Consider the following 5882-nt stretch of genomic DNA (forward strand, 5'->3'; position numbering starts at 1 on the left):
TTACAAAACGCCAAGTCCTGTCCCAAATTGCCAAATTGTTCGACCCTGCAGGCTGGTTAGCGCCGTTTATCGTTCGAGCTAAAATTTTCATGCAGGGGATTTGGCTACAGCAGCTTGGGTGGGACGAAAACATTCCAAATGACCTTTCTCAGCGATGGCTGAATTTTCTCCAAAGTTATTCGGATTTAGAGCAGATACGCATTCCACGCTGGCTCTCGTTTCATCCAGATTTCAAGGTCGAGCATCATGGCTTTTCCGATGCATCGCAAAAGGCTTATGGGGCGGCAATATATGTTCGCGTAGAAGTGGGCAGCAACATTATGGTGCAACTCCTAACCGCGAAAACGCGGGTAGCACCAGTCAAAACGGTTCAATCTGAACATAATCCAGCTGACCTGGCAAGTAGAGGAGTTTCCCTCCAAGATCTAGCCGATAGCCAGATATGGTGGCACGGGCCGACTTGGTTGCAAAATCCACGCAACCAATGGCCAACTCAGGTCAACAACGCTCCGGTGACCGACCTGGAGAAGCGTGCTCTGAAAGTCCATCTCGAAAAAGCTCCTTCTGAAGAGTTGTTGGCACGTTTTTTCAAGCTTGAGAAAGCTCTACGGGTCCTTGCTTATGTTCATCGCTTCATACAGCGGTGCAGAAAGCAGACATCTCCATCTGATGTGCATTTGCTGGCCACTGAAATCGCCGCCGCCGAGCGGTTCCTAATTTCAAACACTCAGCGCAGAGAATTCCCTGTGGAATATCACTGCCTAAGTGAAAAGCGTCCAGTGCCAAGTTCAAGTTTCATCCTAAGCATGAACCCGTTTCTAGATCCGCAAGGACTGATCAGGGCGTGCGGCCGTGTGGCGGCTTCCGAAAGCCTTCAATACAATGAACGGCATCCTGTGATTCTTCCGTATAACTGCCTGCTTTCTCGCCTCCTTGCGAATTTCACACATCGGATTACTCTCCATGGTGGTAACCAGTTAATGGTGCGCCTCATCCGGTCGAAATACTGGATTCCGAGAATTAAGAACCTGATGAAAGCAGTAGTAAATTCGTGCAAAGTATGTGTGATCCACAAAAAGCGGTTGCAAAGCCAACTGATGGGTGTCCTGCCCAAAGAAAGAGCATCGTTCTCCCGACCATTCACGTATACTGGCATGGATTACGCCGGTCCGTTCGATATAAAGAACTATACGGCATGTCTTATTACAAAAAGGTATGTGTTAGTTTTTGTTTGTTTCTCCACCAAGGCCATCCATTTAGAGCCTACATCTGACTTAACGACCGAAAAGTTTCTTGCCACTTTCGTTCGTTTTGTATCCAGAAGAGGGTGTCCACGTCAAGTCTGCTGTCACCCTGCTTTCCCACGATTTCCTGCAAGCCGTAAAAGAGTCGGTGACGAATGCCTATAGTCATCAAGAGATGCAATGGCAATTTATTCCTCCGGGGGCACCCCATATGGGAGGCCTTTGGAAGCAGGCGTAAAAAGTTTTAAGACGCTATTTTACAAATGCACTGTCACACGAAAGTACACGTTCGCAGAGCTCTCCACGCTCTCTCCTATGTCTGATGATCCGACAGATTTGCTGGCTCTGACGCCAGGTCATTTCCTTGTGGGGGGACATCTTATATCCACGGTGGAACCCGAAGTAAAGGGAGAAACGAAATCCATTCTTAATCGGTGGCAGCATTTGAAGGCTCTCCATCAGAAGTTCCGTGTGCGATGGAAAGAAGAGTACCTCAAAGAACTCCACAAGCGCACTCAATGGCAGGCCCCGTCCAAAAATCTCCGCATCGATGACATGGTCGTCATCAAGGACGACAACTTACCCTCTAATGAGTGGCGGCTCGGCAGAATTAAGTCTGTCTTCCCAGGAGCCGACGGCAACGTCCGTGTAGTAAATATCCGTACCGCACGTGAAGTTGTTAAACGTCCAGTGGCAAAAGTGGTGCTTTTGCCGACGGAGTCTTCCGAATCTCCACAATAAATAGGCGCGCCTCTCGTCCTTAGTTGTAGTTTACTATCACTAATCATCCATTCTTTTTCATTTCGTTTTCGATCTCCTTTCGCCATTCAACTACCCGCAGCATGGTCCCTCGTCAACGAAACGAACGCAGTGCTCGTGCCTTGGAGAGCAGACGTACCCGAGGTACTCAATCCTACCGTTGCCGAGTCTGCCGCGGTATCCATCCTCTTCCGAAGTGCGCGAGGTTCTTAAAGCTCAGCGCTGAAAAGCGTCTGCGAGCAGTCCGCATTAACAAATACTGCGCCAATTGCCTCGCTCACGAGCATTTCACGGGAGACTGCCGAAGCGCTGAGCGTTGCAAGAAGTGCGACCGATCCCACCACACGCTGCTCCACATGCACGAGCAGGTTAGCTCGTCGTCGCGGTCGCGAGCGCGCTCGCGTCTCCAACCGGTGCCAACCCGGCAAGCAGCTTCGGCCTCGTCCAAGCATTCCCGCCGGCAAAATCCGCCAACTCAGCTTAGGAGTTCACCCGAAGATAACTCTCTCCTTATGGGAGCAGTCGCTCCATAAGAAAGCCGACATCCCGACATGGGTAGAGCTGAACACCTTCCTCACAGAACGTCATCGAACCCTAGAGGCCATCGATGATGATGTGAGACCGTCCGTACCAAGTCAGTCGCACTCCAAAGCGATGAACTCAAGTGGGCCCTCTAGAAAACTAAATTCCTATGAGACGAAAGTGGCTCCAAAATCGAAAAGTTGCGACTTGTGCAACAAGGAAAACCATCCTGTCCGTGTATTTCCGCGTTTTCTCGCTGTCGGTTGACGACCGGTCAGCCTACATTAAACGGAAGCAGATATGCTTAAACTGCTTTGCAAAGGGAGTGCAAAATCACGCGCAATTGTTTTACTTGCCGTGGCCGGCATAACACTTTGTTGCACCGAAACAACCCATTTTCCAATTCAAGTCCTTCAAATCCAGCAAGGCCAATTTCTGCTAATCAGGCCAATTTCGTTCCAAATGAGCAAGCCGGTGTTCAAAATTATTTCGCCACGGGCTCAAGAGCTTCTTGGCACTGCCGTAATCAATATTTCCCATCTTGGCACTAACTTTAAGGCACGCGCCCTGATCGACTCCGGATGAGGGGCAACATACATAACCGAGCGACTGTTCAATCTAATTAGATTGCCATTCCATGATTGCAACGCCTATTATATGCCACAGCACGCCGTCTTAAAACCGGAGAGCGTAACTACTAAACTCCGTGAAGTATTCAATGCCTCCCGCCCTTCATCGAATCGTACCAGTTTAAATGATATCCTTCATGCTTGCCCTGTCTTACAGTCCGACTTGACCATTCAAATTGTGAAGTGGCGCTATTTCCGATACGTGTTTAGCGCCAATATCGGAAAAATGTATCGGCAGATCTGGGTAGATCCGAAGCACACTGCATTCCAACGTATACTTATCCGAAACAATAGAGGGGAACTCAGAGATTTCGAATTGAAAACAGTAACCTTAGGAGTCAATTGCGCGCCTTTCCTGGCCATCCGAGTACTGCAGCAGCTAGCAGCTGACGTAGAACTCAGCCATCCAAAAGCTAGCAATATCATTCGAAATTTCATGTATGTGGATGATGTTCTAGCCCCAGCGGACTCCACGGAAGATGCTCAGCTCAAGATGCAAGAGCTCCGAGACGCTCTGAATTCCGCCGGATTTCCATTGAGGAAATGGACCTCCAACCAAAAGGAAGTTTTAGCGGCCATTCAGAGCGACCATCTATTAAATACTGATTTTCTCGAGATCGATGCAGAAAGCACTGCCAAAACCCTCGGTATTCGCTGGAAGGCAACCTCCGACGAATTATTCTTCGTTCCGCCAGACTTGGCTATTGAAACGTCCTTTACAAAACGCCAAGTCCTGTCCCAAATTGCCAAATTGTTCGACCCTGCAGGCTGGTTAGCGCCGTTTATCGTTCGAGCTAAAATTTTCATGCAGGAGATTTGGCTACAGCAGCTTGGGTGGGACGAAAACATTCCAAATGAGCTTTCTCAGCGATGGCTTAATTTTCTCCAAAGTTATTATTAATCTCCACAATAAATAGGCGCGCCTCTCGTCCTTAGTTATAGTTCACTATCACTAATCATCCATTCTTTTTCAATTCGTTTTCGATCTCCTTTCGCCATTCAACTACCCGCAGCATGGCCCCTCGTCAACGAAACGAACGCAGTGCTCGTGCCTTGGAGAGCAGACGTACCCGAGGTACTCAATCCTACCGTTGCCGAGTCTGCCGCGGTATCCATCCTCTTCGGAAGTGCGCGAGGTTCCTCCAACCGGTGCCAACGCGGCAAGCAGCTTCGGCCTTGTCCCAGCGTTTCCGCAGCCAAAATCCGCCAACTCAGCTTAGGAGTTCACCGCCACGACACCCGGAATCGACCACGCCAGGCCCATCGCTCTCGTCGCTACTGCAACGCCACAGCGTGAACATCCTTCCGACAGCGCTGGTTGGAGACCGGGACGCAGACCTTCGTGACCGCAGCACTCATCGATCCGTGCACTCCAATGAGCTGCACGACGCTTCGTTGGCGTCAGCCTTTAAGCTGCCGATGACCAGTGTTGGCGACGAGAAGGTCTGCACGACGACGATTCGCTCCAGGGTCGACGCGGGAACGAAGCTGGAGGTCATGCTCAAGATCGAGCCCACTGTGCGGATCCGCACACCTGTCCGGGCAATGAGCGACACAGTGGTGTCCAAGTTCCGGGACATCATGCTGGCTGATGACCAGTTCCATCGGCCTGCTACCGTCTCCATGGTCTTGGAAGCAGATGTTTATCCAAAGGTTATCCAATCCGGATTCCTGACCTTCGACGAGGGAATGCCGGTCGCCCAGAAAACTGTTTTTGGGTGGATCGTGTCCGGTGCCTGCAGTTTGGGTCAAGTGGTATTTGTCAGAAGGATCTTTTAAATCTGGGTTTAAATTCTGCTTTTGGCAGCCTGCTCAAAATACCATCTATAATGGGCATCGGAAATGCATCTTTTACAGTGACTTCATTTAATTTGTGGCTGTCTGTGTACAACCTAACTTTGCCTGGATTTTAAACCAATACTACTGGCGATGACCGCGTACTTTTGGACTCTTCAATAACTCCCAAATCAAACATTCTGTCAGTCTCAGCATATATTAATTTTTCTTTTGCTGGTGAAACTGGATAATGGCGTTGTTTTATTGTTTGAGGAGTCTTAAAACTCCCCACAAATCCGGGTGCTGGAGATCGGCGTAGCAACAGCGAAGACGGCTGGAATGCGAGAGGAGCCAAGGGCGGTCAGGTCGAACGGTAAATTATGGACCTTGGACCCCGGCAAAGCGGAGAGACCGTGAATTAACGGTACCGCGCTGGACCTTGGACTTGAACCCGCCAAAGGCGTAGAGGTCATACGGTAACGGTGCGGACTTTGGACAGGCACAAAGAGGACGCACCGTGAACTAACGGGACATGTTTGGACCTTGGACCCGAGCGAGCCGTGTGCAAAACGGGAAATAACTGGATTCCCGCAGCCGATATAAGGGACGGCGCCGGCGCAGCTCGGGACAGTCAGTCAGTTAAACACGCGTGGGTCATACGTGCAAGCTCAGAGTACGGGCGCGAGGCGCTCTGTCCGGACACGGGCGTGCGACCAGACGGTCGGAACAGGTTCAGGAAGTGCCACACAGGGACAGTCAAGAAGAAGTACGCGAGGGCCATACAGCCAGACAGTCAAGAAGAAGTACGCGAGGGCCATACAGCCAGACAGTCAAGAAGAAGTACGCGAGGGCCATACAGCCAGACAGTCAAGAAGAAGTACGCGAGGGCCATACAGCCATACAGTCAAGAAGAAGTACGCGAGGGCCATACAGCCATACGGAAAGCTAAGAA

This window comes from Drosophila teissieri, unplaced genomic scaffold (assembly GCF_016746235.2).
Source record: "Drosophila teissieri strain GT53w unplaced genomic scaffold, Prin_Dtei_1.1 Segkk7_quiver_pilon_scaf, whole genome shotgun sequence".
Classification (NCBI taxonomy): Eukaryota; Metazoa; Arthropoda; class Insecta; order Diptera; family Drosophilidae; genus Drosophila; species Drosophila teissieri.